Source organism: Equus asinus, chromosome 30 (assembly GCF_041296235.1).
Source record: "Equus asinus isolate D_3611 breed Donkey chromosome 30, EquAss-T2T_v2, whole genome shotgun sequence".
In the NCBI taxonomy this organism is placed as follows: Eukaryota; Metazoa; Chordata; class Mammalia; order Perissodactyla; family Equidae; genus Equus; species Equus asinus.
The window spans coordinates 16,904,291-16,921,259 of NC_091819.1; positions in this window are offsets into that span (position 1 = coordinate 16,904,291).

The following is a 16,969-nucleotide window of genomic DNA, read 5'->3' on the forward strand; positions in this document are numbered from 1 at the left end:
GTGTAGCTCATCCATTGACTGGATAGCATTCTGATGTTATTAGTGCGATTCTGTTTCATCACTAAGAGACGAGGAAAGAGGCTACACAATAACTCTCTATGTGCACATATTGCTGCCTGTACGACAGGTCCAAATGAGGTTCTACCTATCTTGGGTTGTCCAGGCCATACCACCTGGCTGTCAGCTTGAATGGTGGGCCTGCTCTCCTCTGTAATCCCCTGAAGACTGGGCGGGGGGCATGTCAGTGAAGTTGTGAGTTGCTGGTAAATATACTCTCTAGAGATCTGCTGGGAATTTTAAACACTCTAATTCTAAAGAAGAACCAACTTATTTTAAAAAGAAAACAGGAAAAGCTCTTATCTCACTCTCTGCCTAGAGGACTCACCTTTCTTAGAGCAAAGAGGAATATGCAGCCAGAATCAACTCTCTATACCCGGGAATCCCAAGATATCAGTCCAGTAGGTATAGCCCAGAGATGGAGTGGAAAGGTTAAACTCACAGGCTGCCTCTTGCAGTTCATCCAGTCCCATCCCTAAATGTGCATCCCAAGGCCACTCAAAAAATTGTTCAAAAACTTGCAGTAGATGGGCTGCAAATCTCATGCATTCTGATATGGTTGGCCTATCCTTGAGGAGTTTGGGGGCAATACATGATGACAACCTATCTCACTTTTAAAAATTGTGTTTCATTGTTAGAGGATAGGTCCTGATTTGGGACTCTGAAAATAACTTTATATTACATTTATATGTTTTAAGAAGCATTTAGGAAAGTGTTTCTGGTAGACTAGTAGGATAAGGGTGGAAAAGAGCAGGGTTTCCCATATTCTGCTTTGGTTTACTTTCTTTTTTGTCTTTGCAAACTTCATGAAGAAGGAAAGAAGGATGAAATTGTTCCCATGAACAAGAGGGTAAAGAAACAAAGACAAACAGAGTTAAGAAGTAATTGTACACTATAATTTGCTAACGAAGAATTTTGTAAGTTGCCAACCTGTGTAAATTATATGCAGTTGGGAAAAGACCTCCAAGCAGAGGGAAATATAATCACTTCACCTATTTTTTTCTCAGCCAGTGTTTCTAACACTAACTCTATTGTAAGACTGAAATGCACAAAAATACATTAGTTTCACAGATAGTCTTTGAAACACACTGTTGTAGGCTCTGGGAACTCTGTGACAACCACCTGTATGGTTGGAGCCCTCTGGCGGCCAGGTAGACTCCAGGCGTATTGTTTCCTGAACTCTGTTCCAGGAGTAATTTAATCTCCTTTTCCCATTGGGCAACAAGTGGGAGATAGCAGAGCCACCTGGGGACATTCTATAGCTCAAATGTGAATTAGGAATTCTGAAGCCTACCTCCTCTGCCAATTGCCATTTAGCATTTCCATTCTTCCAAAGTGTTATACCCTTTCACTGACTTTCTGACGAAGTTTTGAGTAGAGGCACTAAAGAGTGGCTATTAGATTGTTGTAGAGAAGAAAGAGTTCCGCACGAAGAGAAAGCAGACTTGTATTCTGGCACAACTCTTCCACAAAACCAGCCGTGTGGCTGATGGGTGGCTGATTTGTCACAATGTATCTCTCTGTAACTGGAAGAGAAATTTGAGATTCCTCAAACGTTCTCAGCAATTATTTAGAAATTTGTCCCACAACGTGTTTTTGGACATACAACTGGAATTCTTCCAGTTACTCTTTTCTCATTTTTCTGGTTGTTTGCTTTTCAGGCTCTTTTTTTAGGTTTCTCCTATACTGGGCCTTTAAAACTTGCAGCAATGTGGGACTATCTCAGGCCTGCTCTCTTCTGACTTCGTACCATCTTAAGAAATCTCAAGTATATTCATTGCTTCAAGTACCACCTAGATACCGATAAACATTAAACTTAAAAATTGTACCCAGGTATGCTTTTTGAGTTCCAGACCTGCCTACTTGACCTCTCCTTTTCGAGGTCTCACAGAGCTTCAAGCTCAATATGAACAAAAGTGAGCTTGACCCAAACCTGATTCTTCTACAGTGTTTCCAGTCAAAGCAAATGGCACAACCAACAAACATGGCCAACCTTTGTGAATTTTCCTCTCTTGTTGGGACCCATTAATCACCACGTCAATGAAACCTACCTCTTAAATCTCTTTCAAATCCATTCCCCCTTTCTCTATTTTAACCATCATGACTAGCCTAGTCCAAGCCATACAGACTAACACAGTCACTTTCTAACAAAAATTCCTATATCTACTCCCTCCAATACATTGTCTTAAAATGCACATCTGATCATATCATTTCTCTGCTTTAAACCTTTTGACAGCTGTTATGATAAATTTCCAAATTCTTATTATGGCCTCAAAACTCTGCATAATCTGGCCCCTGCTTATCTCTTCAGTCTCTCTTCCCACTCTCCCCCTCATGCTCTTCTGTCCAAGTATAACAACCTTTCACATTCCTTCCTGCCTCGGGACCTTCACTCAGCTATTTCTGTCTGACATGCTCTCTGCCTGCAATTACCTAGCTAATCATTAATACTAATCTAGCATTCAAAAATGTAAGTGTCTTTTTTTTTGTTAAAAGGAAATGCAGATAGAAAAATATTACGTGATGTGTCCTTTAGCTGAGCCATAATTTAAAAAAAAAAAAGAAATTAAGCAAAGACTCCTGCGCAGAGAGGAAGCTGTCTTCCCTCACCTATAACTGATATGTTTACACAGATGGTGTGCTCTGGAAAGTCTTGCTTTGAGTTGATAAGGTAACTAAAATTAAACAAAGACATTTGATTAGCTGATTAATCAAGTTGAAGCTCGTTCCCCTAAAGACAAAATCTATCTAATTCTTGCTGTACATCTCATGCGGCAAGCTTCGGTTTTCTGTAATTTCCTTTCATCCAGCATAAAGAGATAATAACTCCACTGAGGTCAAATTGGTTTTAGGTTGTCTTAAACACCTTAAGTGTTACTTTTACCTCTGAGTTTGAAAGAAACTCTTGGATGCTTAGAATAGTGGATTACTAGGAGGGGAGTTGCTCTTCGTTTTCATTTTAAATGATATTTTCACATTTGGTTTTCTTTCTTTGTTCTCTCAACCATATAAATTAGCTGTGAGAATTTCTGAGTGGGGAAAAAACAGTTTAATGTTTCCTTCCCAGCAGTATTTGGTATTTCTAATTGGGAAACAAAGTTGGCTGGGTTCTAATTCACACACAGGTGAAGCTTGTTATTTCCACACTTTTTATCTATCAGCCTCAATCTAAACATCATTTCTCATGGAAGCCTTCTGCAATGCCTTTATACCAGGTCAGGTGTTATTATTATGCCCAAAGTAAATGTTATACAACTACCGATCATTATTATTAATATCTGCCTTTCAGATTATGAACTCGACGTCATGTCTACCTCATTCATTTGCTCGTACTCTGCAAAGAACGTAGTACTCTGGACATAGTAAGCATTCAGGAAATATTTGTTGAGTGAAAAAAATGAATGTTTCCTCACATGGACAGTGGTTTCCTGACAAGACCATACAACATACAAGAAACAAATTATTGTAAGAATGCAGTGTTTCTTACAAATCCCAAAGGTAGGCAGCGTAGTTGAGCCTGAAAAAAGGACTAGATAAGCAACAGAAACACCACCAGGAATCACAGAAAGCTCTCTCTGCAACTCTCTTTCTCTCTCGGTCTCTGATTTTGCTTCTCTCCATACTCCTGCTTCATCCATACTTCTCTGTAGACTTATTCCTCTGCCTCTCCAAGCTTAAGGTACAGGATGTTGTCTTATAGCTCTGGAGTTTATGTGCTCTCAGTTCAAAGGACTAGTAGAGTCTAGTACTCTTCATCTCAATTCCAAACTCCAAGGAGAAAGAGAGTGTCTAGAATGATTCAGGACTGGCGGGATTCCTATTCCAACCATCTGTGGCTGGAAACACAGTCTCATGAAATAAATGTGATTTCAGGAGTCCATGTATATATATGTGGGTTGTGGGAGAGGTATCAAATAGGGCGAATACCCCAAAAGTTGTCTACTACACTATTTGTCTCCTTGAATGCTTCTGGAACATCAGATCATAAAAGATGATATCAGTGAAAATAAAAAAGAGTGAAATGTCATTGGCTCCTCTGCAGATGCTAATGAACCTTTTGAGAAAATCTAGATTTTATAGAGATGTATTGACAAATGTTTCTTTTTTGTCAAATAAGGAATGTGTTCATTATTACTTGCTATTACTCTTTTATTCAAAACAGCTCTAACTTTTTATAGTTTTCCCTCAACTCGTTATGTGGCTTGTCATGTCTTATGGGATTATGCACTGTTAGGTCCTGCTACAGAGTACCTGCAAAATATTGTTAACACTTTCAAGCCATGTAGAAATTAATTTATATTCACCAACATAATTTCTCGACATGCCTTCCAGTGGTGAGACTGGAGGTAATTTATGGAGGGTCACCTTCCAAGAGTTTATCCAACAGATGTTAAGATTTGGGTTCTAATTTGCCTCATCCGTGAAGTGGTAGAATTGGTCTTTTTCTGCCTTATCCAATTCTACCTAAGTATGGGATTCATGTATATCCTCTTCTCACTATTTTCCTTGAAATTATCTGGGAAAAATTATTTCTTTACAATTTTTAAACAATACAATTGGACATATTGAATTTCTCTCGTATTTTTAATTCTGGCTGTATCTTCATTCAAATATGTGGAAGATAGTTGAAGGTGGGTATCCAAGTCACCATTAACATGCACTTATCAGGTTTTCCTTTGCTTGAAAAAATATGTGTTCCCTCATGTGATGCATCTCTTTCCTGGTTTCAAAGATTCAGTTATACTTGCTAAAATCATGTAAAAATAAAATGATTTGGGCACAAATTTTCCAAGAAGTTGTTTATTTTCAATCCATAATATACCTTAGAATAAATTATCTGAATAAATTGGGATCAGAATTGCTCAATGTGTTTGGAAAGCGTCTAGATTATAATTCTTATCATGCCATAGCAATATCTCAATAATTGATAAAATAAAACCAACAAGTAGAGTAATTTACTTAAAAACAAGTTTGGGACCTTCAAAATAAAACTTTAGGAGAAGTTTTACTTTTTAAATTTAATTTAAATTTAAAATTAAGATTCAATTTTAATTTAAAATTTTGAAATTTAAATTTTAATAATTTTAAGTAAATTTAGAATTTATTCTCAGTTCAACTTAGAAGAATTATCTCAAACACTGAAGATATTTTCAAATTTAGAGCTTAGTTCTATATCATAGGAAAAGACTTTTAGTAAATAGATGGTAAATTTTATTATGGTTATTTTTGAAATTAATTCTCCAGAGTCTAGGCTGAAATATATTTTTAGTAGTTTAAGTCTTACAAATGACATGACATACCTTAATCATAATATCAGAATAATCCTTTCCAATTGTTAACCCAAGAGCCACATTTAAATCTCTGAAGAGCCAGCCATGGTCAGAGAACTTCGTGTTATTCATTATAGAACTGATGAATCTACAAAATTACTTTATGGCTTAACGCTGTAGATCACATTATATAAAATTATCAAGTTCTGGGCCAAGTTTGGATCTCTAAACAAAACTGAATTGCAAAAACAATTTTTTAAATCCAGTAGAAAGATATGGAATAGCAAGCATTTTAGATAAAACTTTGTCTTCCTGATCTTTTTGGTGAATGAAAGAAAATGGAACAGGTTGAATGCACTACTATTACTAATTTCAAACATTTGTATATCTATCAAATATTATTTAATCCTTATAACACTATAAAATAGGCACTATGATCATCATCTCTATTGGCATACAATGAAACTGAGAGGCAGATAATTTGTCATTACATAATTTGTCAGGGTCACACAGCTTACAGGAGGCAGAACCAATTTTTGAACCAGGTTACATTTGCTCCTACAAGTGTATGCTCTTAACCCTATGCTATCCTCCTTTTCCAACAGTTATGTGCAGAATGATTTCTACAACAATTTCTAGCTTGACTTTTCACACCAAATTCTCTCATCTAAGTATTACTCATTGTTTTCTTTAAGCTTTGTCTGTGATTATACCTAAAGATTTGAATATCTAAGGACAAGTGAAATATTTTTCAATGTCCTCAAATAAAATTTTAGCACCACAACTTTATTTATCAAATAACGCTTAATTCATGGGGCTGGCCTGGTGGCATAGAGGTTAAGTTTGGGCGCTCAGCTTCAGTGGCCTGGGGTTTGCTGGTTTGGATCCTGGACATGGACCTACATACCGCTTACCAAGCCCTGCTGTAGCAGGCATCCCACATATAAAATAGAGGAAGATGGGCACAGATGTTAGCTCAGGACCAATCTTCCTCAGCAAAAAGAGGAGAATTGGTGGCAAATGTTACAAAAACCACTTGACTCATTTTCAAAAACATCCAATGGGTTAATTTTTACTAAAACTTCTTGCTTTTAGGACTCTCATTAATTACTATTTTCAGGACCTTCATGCTTTTTTCTAATTTTTTTGAAGCCCATGTATAATCAACAACAAAATAAAACAAATGAATCTATATGTACTATTGCAAAGGTATGTTTACCTATGAGAAAACCAGTGGTCAACAGATGAAATACATCATCAACATATTTGTTTCCTTCTGAGGTGTACTGACCTTAGAGAGGGAAAATCTTTGGTGGCTGTTTAACTAGTAGCTAATCAGAATCCCTCTGTCATTTTTAGACCCCATGACTGGCAGGCGCAAGAGCTTATGCAAATAAGAAATTAACACCAAATTTTGCATCAGATATAAAGACAGGGAGTTAAAATTGAGAAGATGAGGATCACCCTCCCCTTGGCTAGGATGACAGCCCTGAGCTGTTTCAGTGCTCTCTGTACCAGCCGCTATGAGAGTATGAGATAGTGGACATGTATCATTTGTATCCAACAAGCCTACTTTACCCAGGAACTACCTCCTTACCCCATGCCTCAGCTCTCTGGTTAAAACACCAACTTCTGGGGCCAGCCCTGTGGCCGAGTGGTTAAGTTCCTGAGCTCCACTTTGGCGGCCCAGGGTTTCACTGGTTGAGAACCTGACGCTGACATGGCACCGCTTATCAGGCCATGGTGAGGTGGCATCCCACATGCCACAACTACAAGGCCCCCAACTGAAATATGCAACTATGTACTGGTGGGATTTGGGAAGAAAAAGCAGGAAACAAAAAAGAAGATTGGCAACAGTTGTTAGCTCAGGTGCCAATCTTTTTTTTAATTTTTAATTTTTTTAATTGCAGTAACATTGGATTATAACATGATATAGCTTTCAGATTTAGATCATAATATATTTCAAATTCTGTGTAGATTACATCATGTTCACTACCCAAATACTAATTATAGTCCATCCCCTCACATGTGAGCCTAATCACCCCTTTTGCTCCCCCCACCCCTTCCCCTATGGTAACCACCAAGCCAATCTCCATTGCTATGTGTTTGTTTGTTGTTGTTTTTATCTTCTACTTATGAGTGAGATCATATGGTATTTGACTTTCTCCCTCTGACTAATTTCACTCAGCATAATACCCTCAAGGACAATCCATGTTGTCACAAATGGCCGGATTTCATTATTTCTTATGGCTGAGTAGTATTCCATCGTGTATAAATACCACATCTTCTTTATCCATTCGTCCCTTGATGGGTACCTAGGTTGCTTCCAAGTCTTGGCTATTGTGAATAGTGCTGCAATGAACATAGGGATGCATGTATCTTTATGCCTTTGTGTTTTCAAGTTCTTTGGATAAATACCCATTAGTGGGATACCTAGATCATATGGTATATCTATTCTTAATTTTCTGAGGCTACTCCATACTGCTTTCCATAGTGGCTGCACCAGTTTGTACTCTCAGCAGCAGTGTACAAGGGTTCCATTCTCTCCACATCCTCTCCAACATGTGTTGTTTCCTGTCTTGTTAATTATAGCCATTCTGACCAGAGTGAGGTGATACTTCATTGTAGTTTTCATCTGTATTTCCCTGATAGCTAATGATGTTGAGCATCTTTTCATATGCCTGTAGGCCATCCATCTATCTTCTTTGGAGAAATCTCTGTTCAGATCTTTTTCCCATTTAAAAAAAACAAAAACCAAGCTCCATGTAAGAACAATGTGTTCCCATCTTCTGGACAGAATTGGTTGGTCCAGAGTGAGCTCTGGAGTAATAACAAGTCCTTCCCCCAAGAATGTGAACTCTGGAGCTAGCAGACATGGAGGCTGAGTTGTTTGAGATGAGTCACATTAATGACAATGCTCTGGAGAGAACTCGTGCCTGGAGTTCATTTCCTTCTCAAATTCTGTGACAGACCCGGTCTTACTGGTATATTCCTTTTCTTGGCATAAGGCACACAGATTTGTTTCTTGTCACAAGCAACCAAAATACTTTAATAAATATGGAGATAGACATTTCTGGAAACAAACAACACAGTCTGGTTAAAAATGCTTACCTTATATAGACTGAGTTTAAAAGTTGGCTTTCTGCAGGTAAGTTAGATGGGGAAGCAGCTATTTAGACAGTGGACATTCTGTATCGTCCACCATATGAAGAATATTGGTGGGGTAGTGAGAGAACTGTATCAGATTTAGCTGTTTGGAGACTAAAGCAGAGATGGAACATGCTTCTGTTTCTGTGCAAAGAAACAGATTTTATTCCATTTCCAGTAGGATGAAAAGAACATGGATTTAAAAGCAGAATAGAATAGTTCTAACTTCCTTTTAATAAGGGACGTGTCAAATAAATTATGGTATGTCTATGAAAAAGAATGAGGTAGATCCATGTGTGTTAATACGGAAAAATGTTTCCGTGAATAAATCAAATTTGGAACAGTGTATAGAATATAGCCATGTTCATTAAGGTATGCTTGCATATGCAGTCAACAAATGTTCCTTTGAAAATAAAAAAGAAAATGTAAATAATAGTTACCTGTTGCCAATGCAATTGAGTTGTAGGAAGGAGTCGGAACTGAGAACCAGCACTTTCCATTTTGCATCTTTCTGAACTATTTGAGATATGTATTTTTTATACCATGATCACATCTTACTTTTATGGTTAAAAAAATGAAAATAGAATCACTGGGATTCTTTTCTAGCTTTACCACCTATCAGCTATATGCCCCAAGGTGAGTTGGTTAATCTTTGTGAACTTTAGTTTATTCTTCTACAAAATAGTGATATTCCTAACACCTGTTCTACTTACAGTACAGTTTTGCTTTTTAGAACTATGAGCCCAGAGGTCAAGAATCCCTAGAACTTCTAATCTTGGCTTTTGTTGGAGGGAGTGGTGGCCCATGGACCATCTAGAGTTACAGGCAAACTTCTATATACACAGATGTACATTCTTTCCAGGAAACATCTGAGTCTCAAATGGACCTGTAAACCAAAAGTTTTCAAACATGTTCAATAGACTCTAAGTCCTGAGAGGACAGACTGTGTGATATTTATCTTTGTGTTCCTAGACCTAGGGTATGTTTGGCCATTAGAGAATATTTTGAAAGCATGAATAAGGAAATGAATGAAATGAAATCTTATTGTGAAAATACTTTATAAACTATAGATACTATGCAAATGTTTTTTGTTATTACCATTTTTTTTTAATTTCTCGATACATAGAATTTCCCACAGTAATGAATTTAATTTACTAAATTAAAGTCACACTTCTGAAAGAATGTTACTGAACCCTGCTTTTTGAACCATACTTATGAAATCTGGTAGAACAAACTAAAAGCTCCATCAAAGACATTAGTTTATCTATTAGGCAATACTCATCAATATCAAGTCTTAAAACTCAGAAGTCTAATGTATTAGCTAGATTAATATCAAATGGCAAAGAGTACCATATATAACTGATGTTTGTTATACACAGTCTCTCTGAGTAGGTTATGAGTCAAGAATGAGTGATAAAGGCAAAATCTGTAATAAAATTAATGGCAAAATTCTCCACTATAGAATGCCATATTTGCATAGACTGAAAAACACTGGAATAGAAACTAGAAGGTCTCAGTCATCCTTAGAGTTTAATTTATTATTTGTTTTAGTTAATTCACTTCATTCTTCATTTCTTCATCGGTAAATCGTAAATGTCGGATTAGACAATTTTTAAGGTTGGTGTTTCTTCTATGTGTCATAAAACACTTTCTAGTCTCCGAGCATAATTTTGTCTGCTCACTGATAAAAAGGAAAATATTGTTATCAACATTTTATAGGTCATAAAAGTAGTTTATAGGAAGGTTAAGGAATTTCCAGACGTCAAATAGCTAGAGCTCATATATTGACGCTTATTGATCAATATCTCTTTCTCTCAAGGTTAGCCCAGCAAGAAATTCAGAGTTTCCAGAGGGCATACGTGTTGGCCACCAGGAAACAGCAAGGAGGTTATTTTCTCAACATAGACCTGGGTTTCAATCTCAAATCCTTCATCTACCAATTGAGTCATCGTCACATCAGTTATTAGCTATCTAAGCTTCCATTTTCATATCTGTAAAATAAAACAAAAAACATGTGCCTCCCAGGTTTACTGTGGAATTAAATGAGACAATGTGTGCAAAGCACCTGCTCTGGCTCAATGATTGCTCGTCCCGTTCTTTCTCATCCCGAGTTAACTGATCACTTAGTATCTCGCAGGTACCAATCCATCCTCCTCAAATAAGAGAGGAATTTCGAGGACAGAGAGTGGATTTTTTTTCTCTCTTTTGTATTCAAGCATAATGCTTAGTTTTTAAAATGGTTCCACTGGGCGGATTTTAGCAATCAGCATGCTCCTTTTTAAGGAAAATTTTCCTGATACCAGAATAGTGTCCGATATTGAAAGCCTCTTTGAGGAGTGGTCGCAAGATCAAATCCAGGGGTCTTAGCACAGAGTGTGGAAAGAGCAGTGGGTTACACCTGAAGGTTTTTGGCCACACTATACCTTTGGATGACACCATAGCCAGCATCAAATATAAAAGGCAATGAACTTCAGAGCCATTTAAACTCATTTTTATACAAAATAAATAAAATAACCCATAATAAAAATAGATAAAAAAGACGACCTCAATAAAATAATTTTAAAAAATAAGCCATTCATAGGTACTTTATCATTTCAAGTAAAATCCCTTTATGTACACTCAAATGTTTCATGTTTTGTTTTTGTTTTTCATTTTAATATTAATTTTCTTGTGGTCCGTTTAAGGTGCTATTGCCAAAATCCCGTTGTAGTGACAGCAGATGAGGGCCAGCACTAGTGAGAGTCAGCATCCCTGGCAAAAAGTGGGTCCTCTCTGCCAGCAAGGGATAGAAAGTTGACTCCGCAGTGCTCAGGGAAAGACCTACATGAGAGATGATTCTTTGGTCAAGGACCTTGAAATCAGACTGCAAATTAATAAGGATTAAAAAAACAGTAAAAATGAAGTTCTTAGTATAACAAACAATGTATTTTAAAAAGTAAGTTGTCTTTTTACCCACCCGCTATCTGATCTCCCTGAAGTCCTTTGTGTTTTCTTCTATTCTCTCTTGGAGTGATGGCAGATGGAAGAAGTCGGAATCATATTTAAGGCAACCACCCTCCCAAATGGAGCTTAGTTTTATCCAGCTTGGGGGAAGTGTTGAAGGCTGACATTTTGAAAGAAGGACTCTCCATAACCTAAGGTTGATTACACCCCTAGAACACGAGGGGACGGGGGTTTGCAAGTTCCTCCATTGGTAGTTTCCTGAACTCAGCTGGTATTAAATCAAATCAGCCCTGATCTCTGCTCTACCTCTAAACTTTCTGACTACATAGACTAATAAATTCTATTTGTACTCCTGGGAATCTAGAGAGACATTCCAAGGAGATATATAGTGATAGATAGCGTTAAGGGAGAAAATTTCTAGATCTTCAAATTCCATATGTTTACTCTTCCTTAAAACTGATGTCTGAGAACTCTCTTGTGTTCACAACATCAACCAGGTTCTCCAATTCTCAGGCCCCTTTACAGAATCATTCTTTTCCTTGTGTACCAAAGTATAATTTTCATCCATCCTGAATCGTATTGTGGTACAATCTACTGGGTGTAAAATTCTCCAGGGCAGGAAATAAGGAACATTATGTAATATTTGTGTCTGAAAAATCTCCTTTAATAACACACCATAAACTCACATTAGAGGTTCATAGCTTTCCTTGTCTTAACTATATTGCTGCTAAGAGCAAAGCCTATGCTGAAGAATTGGGGTTATTTGAGCCCTTGTTGAAATAGTCTGAATTCAGCATATTTGTAGAGTTCTATACTAGAATCACAATAGTGTTAACTTTGTTTAAACACCTCCCTCTTCAATTTCACAAGTATTGCCAAAGAATTCATTGCCCTGGGGGATAGACTTGTGGAAGCAAAGCAAGAATCATCAATAAGAAATATTCAATCCTGCAATGTCTGATGTCATCCAGGCAGCAAACTCATGCAAGGCTCTGTGCCTTTATCATCTATGTATCTATCTATCTATCCAGCTATCTATCTACCTGTCCTCTATCTAACTATCTTAGGATTAGAAAAGTCAACATGCATAAAAAGCATGCTGGGAAATTCAACTCTACTTTAAAACACACCCTCTCTTCATTTTCCCCATTCCAAATAAAAGGAAAGAGTCTGGTGAATACTTTTGATTCATTTCATGTCTCAGTCTGTAGCTCAGTTGAATATTTTGCATGATTTTAAGGAAGATATAAAAAGTTTCATAATTATTTCTTACAGATCAATATTACATTTTAAATAAAAGAAATATATATTGGTGTTAGTTAACATTTTGTCTTTTCTTAACCGTTTATTTGAAATAATTAGAGAAATATTTTCATTGATTTTTTTCCAAAATTACTTTCATATCAACCTTTGTTCTACTTATTGTCTTTACTGTATATTTATTAGATTTAGCATACCTTAATAAAAATATGTTATGGATTCTCCTATAAATAATGCTCTTAGTCAAAAATAATTAATAATCTTTTGTAAGTCCCACACTTTTTAGTGGCCCAATGCTTTCTCTTCTTTTTCTTATTATTTTCCACTTAACCCTCCTTCTGACAATAAATCGTGTTCATCCTTGTATCCATTAAATAATTGAATGAGGGAGATCCCCATACATCTATGAAGAGATGCATTTCCAACAACTCTTTCCTTTTTACATTTGAAAATTATTTATGAAAATGTATTTCAGTTTTTGGGATCATTTTTATAAAATTATTTTAAAATAGTAATATTTACAATGAGAATTGCATTTTTGGAAATTATTTTAAATTACAATGAAATATTTCGTATGTCTAACAAAAACGTAAAGAGAATTCAGTGTTGTTCAAAATTCTTTTAGAAAATTTTCCAGCAAAATATTTTAAACTTCACAGTTCTAGACCATGTGTATAATGATTCAGAGTAATTAAATGAATTAGTACTAAAATCTTGACTATGTAGCTTTAATATACCAAGATAATATTTCTATTACTATTACCAGTAGGGTATGTGTTTTGAGTTGGTGTTTATATAAAAATAGGGATGGAATGGAATAGAGTTATTTGTGTTTTCAATCTTCTGGTGACCAGGGCCTCCATGAATTTACATATTTGACAAATGTCCAGGGTGGTCAATCATTTGACAATAAAGAAAATCTCACATGATTATATAAGCATGTTGCCCTAGAACTTGGCCTCATATTACACAGTGAAGCTTATTTCTAAGAGAAATGTACCCACTGGGTCTTTCTTGGACAATTCATCATATATTATTATGCAAAGTAAAAGCTGGCAATAAAAAGCTTGGTTAGAAAAAAATGGAAAGAAAAATAGAGAATTGGATTAGTATCAACTTTTTTTATTTAACTTGTATTCTGTTATTTCCAAGTTTCTGTTTGGAAAATATGAAATGCCAACATTTTATATAATGATGTCATTGCTATAAAAATCATCTTTAAAATTTTTCCTTTGAGTTTTAGTTTAGTTAGTTTTGCAAGAAGCTGAATTGAGGTACTTGAATCAGATCCCAGACAAAAAGAAACCATATTTCTCACCATCTTAAATAAAAATTGAATGTTTTGTTTTGTTTTGGTTTGGTTTTTAGTACCATATTTGAAACTAGAACTAGCTTGTTTAAATATGATCAGTTTTTTGAAAAGTGCATTTTCTCCTAAGGAAAACCTTCTCATCAAACATAACATTACAAAATTTCATAAACATTAAAGTCCGTTAGTCAATCAAACTTGACTGGGTCAATAGACTTCTAGTGAGTTTCTACTGGTATAGTTTTGAAAATAGCTGGATTATTTTAATTGTCACAGTAGCATCTAAAGGAAAGTTCTATTAGGAGCCAATAGAATAGGCTAAAGTAAAAATATTTGCAATTTTTTATTGTGTAGTATGTATTGTTTGGTAAGATTAAGAAGTACTGAAAGAGATTCTGTTGTCTGAATTTATATTAATCCAGGCAATTAATTCATATAAATCTCATCTAATTATGATAAGGGAACATGAGTAAAAACGGAGAAAGAATAAAATCTAAGAAAAGAGTTGTCCTGTTCTGGGAATGAAGGATAAAGTCAGAAGGACCAGAGACTCTCCCTGGATCTATTCCTTTCCTGTCTCAAACTTTTATGTCAGAATAAACAGCTCCTCACACTGTGCTGATATCTGAAAGCCAGAGAATAACAGGAACTCAAGGATGAGGATACAGCAAAAGAGGATATAAATCTAAGGGTCACGCAGATGATAGAGATACAATCCTCAAGTGTAGGGACCAGTCTTGAGCTTGTGACCACGAGTCATAGAAGCAAGAGTAATCGGAAAGACTTGGGAGATAAATGACTCATTTGATCATGTTCTCAATGAAAATTTGAATGCACAGAAATGCCAGTTACTGGGTTAAGCTCTAGGTATACACTGAATAGAAGAAATAGTTCTTGCCTTCTAACAGATTATAACATAGTGTGAAAGACAGTCAACAGTCACTCTAAGACATAGAGAACTAAAGGAGATGTTTATAATGAATTGAGATCACAGGGGATAGACATCTTCCAAACTTTGAGGAAACTAAGGGAGGTTTCCCAAAAACGTGATGTACTGATTGAATTCTGAAGGCTGAGTAGAATTTGGTTATTAAAGAGTGTGGAGGAGACAGAGGAGCAGGGAATTGGAGATTACAAGAAGAGTGAACAGCCTATGCAAAGGCCCACAGGGAAGCCAGATTACTGCAGGTGAGTCAACTGCAATGGCAGTCTATACTATAGGACAATAGTTCACCACTGAAGGGTTTTAAGTAGAAGAATGATAAATATGGTCCAAATTTTTCTTTCAGCACATACCTCTGGATGCAGTGCATGAAGAACAGTTGAAGGGAGTAACATTGGAAGCAGAAAGATGTTAGGAAGCTGTTGTATTAATTCATTTGTTTCTATTGTCTGAAATTTAAGAACCTCAATCTAAGATTTACCACCCATGAAGTGAGAGCTTTCAGTGACCCATTTAAAAAGATAATCTTTCTGCCTACCAGAGACTACCTTTAATGGGCTCTGTTTGGTTGTATGTCTTTTAGTCAACTCACGCGGTCATTACAAAATACCATAGTCTGGGTGGCTTAAGTAAGAGAAATTTATTTCCTCGCAGTTCTAGAGACTAGAAGTCCAAAATTAAGACACCAGCCTGATTGGTGTCTTGTGAGGGATTTCTTCTGGATAAGTAGACAGCTGCCTTCTCTCTGTGTCCTCACGTGGAGAAGAGAGAGAGAACAAGCTCTCTGGTGTCTCTTCTTATACGGGCACCAATCCATCATGAGGGCCCCACCCTCATGACCTCATTTAAGCCTAACTATCTACCAAAGACCCATCTCCAAACACCATCACATTGGAGGTTAGGGCTTCAATATATGAATGTTGGGGGACACAAGTCAATCCATAGCACTGTAGTTGAGATATTAATTATATAACTAGTGTTCTAACAAGTAATTTCTTTACTGAGGCATTGCAATAATCTAGGCCCTTCAACTATGTCATTTGGTAAATAAGGAGAACATTGTTTTATTCCTCATCATCTTTATTTTGGTGCTGGAAGATGGTCTCTTCAGATGTCGCTTATTTTTTCTTAGGGTGGTGGTGTCTAGAATAATAATGTGCATAATAATAATAATAAATCTCCCTGAATTTTTACAATGTGCTGATCCTGAATAGAGATGAGGATAAGGCACTACGGAAACCCAAAGAAACCAGATATCAAAGTCAAAGCTGGGAGTTGGATCTAAAGGATAATTGAGAACCTGGAATAAGGAAGGTAAAATGGGAGAAGGAAGAAAGAAAGAGGAGAGAAGAGGTAGCTGGGGCTACCACCAGTCTAGTCTGAGGGTGAGGGAGAGGATGGCAGAAGTAGGCAGGAGCAAGCGGCTCAGTGGGACTAGGGAACAATTTTCATTGGAGAAACTGCTAGTGATCAAAATGGGAAGTTCAGGAGGGGTTAGCACGCCCTCAAAGGACTGGAATGGTATTCACTTTCCTTGTGTGTTCATTTTTCACCCCAACTGAACTGAGTCTTCCTTGACTTCAGGGAATAAGTCCTCCACATCTTGTTCATTACTTCATCCAGTATGGTGCTTTATAAATAGTTTATGAAAGACAACTGCATATCAATTGGCAAAGTTTTTAAACATCAAATAAGAAACAAATACATAGATTAATAATATTTTTTAGCTTTTATTGATCTGTTTAATCATCATCTGTTCAATCAATAAACATTTCCTTTGCAAGCCCCTGTATACGGCTTTCCGCAGATGTGGGGAAAGAAAAGAGGACTTGCACAGCCATAGTTAGATGTCACAGTATACATTCCCAGCCCAATGATTAAAGGTAAATTCTCTTCTCCTCTTGCCACATTAAAAACAAATCCGCTTGGAGTTGATATCGTACTATTTTCTTCTGAACTAGAGGAGCTACAGCTCGATTGAGAAGATAGCAACGCCAAATAAATTATCTTGGGGATTAAAATGTGAGTCCTGTCATTGAC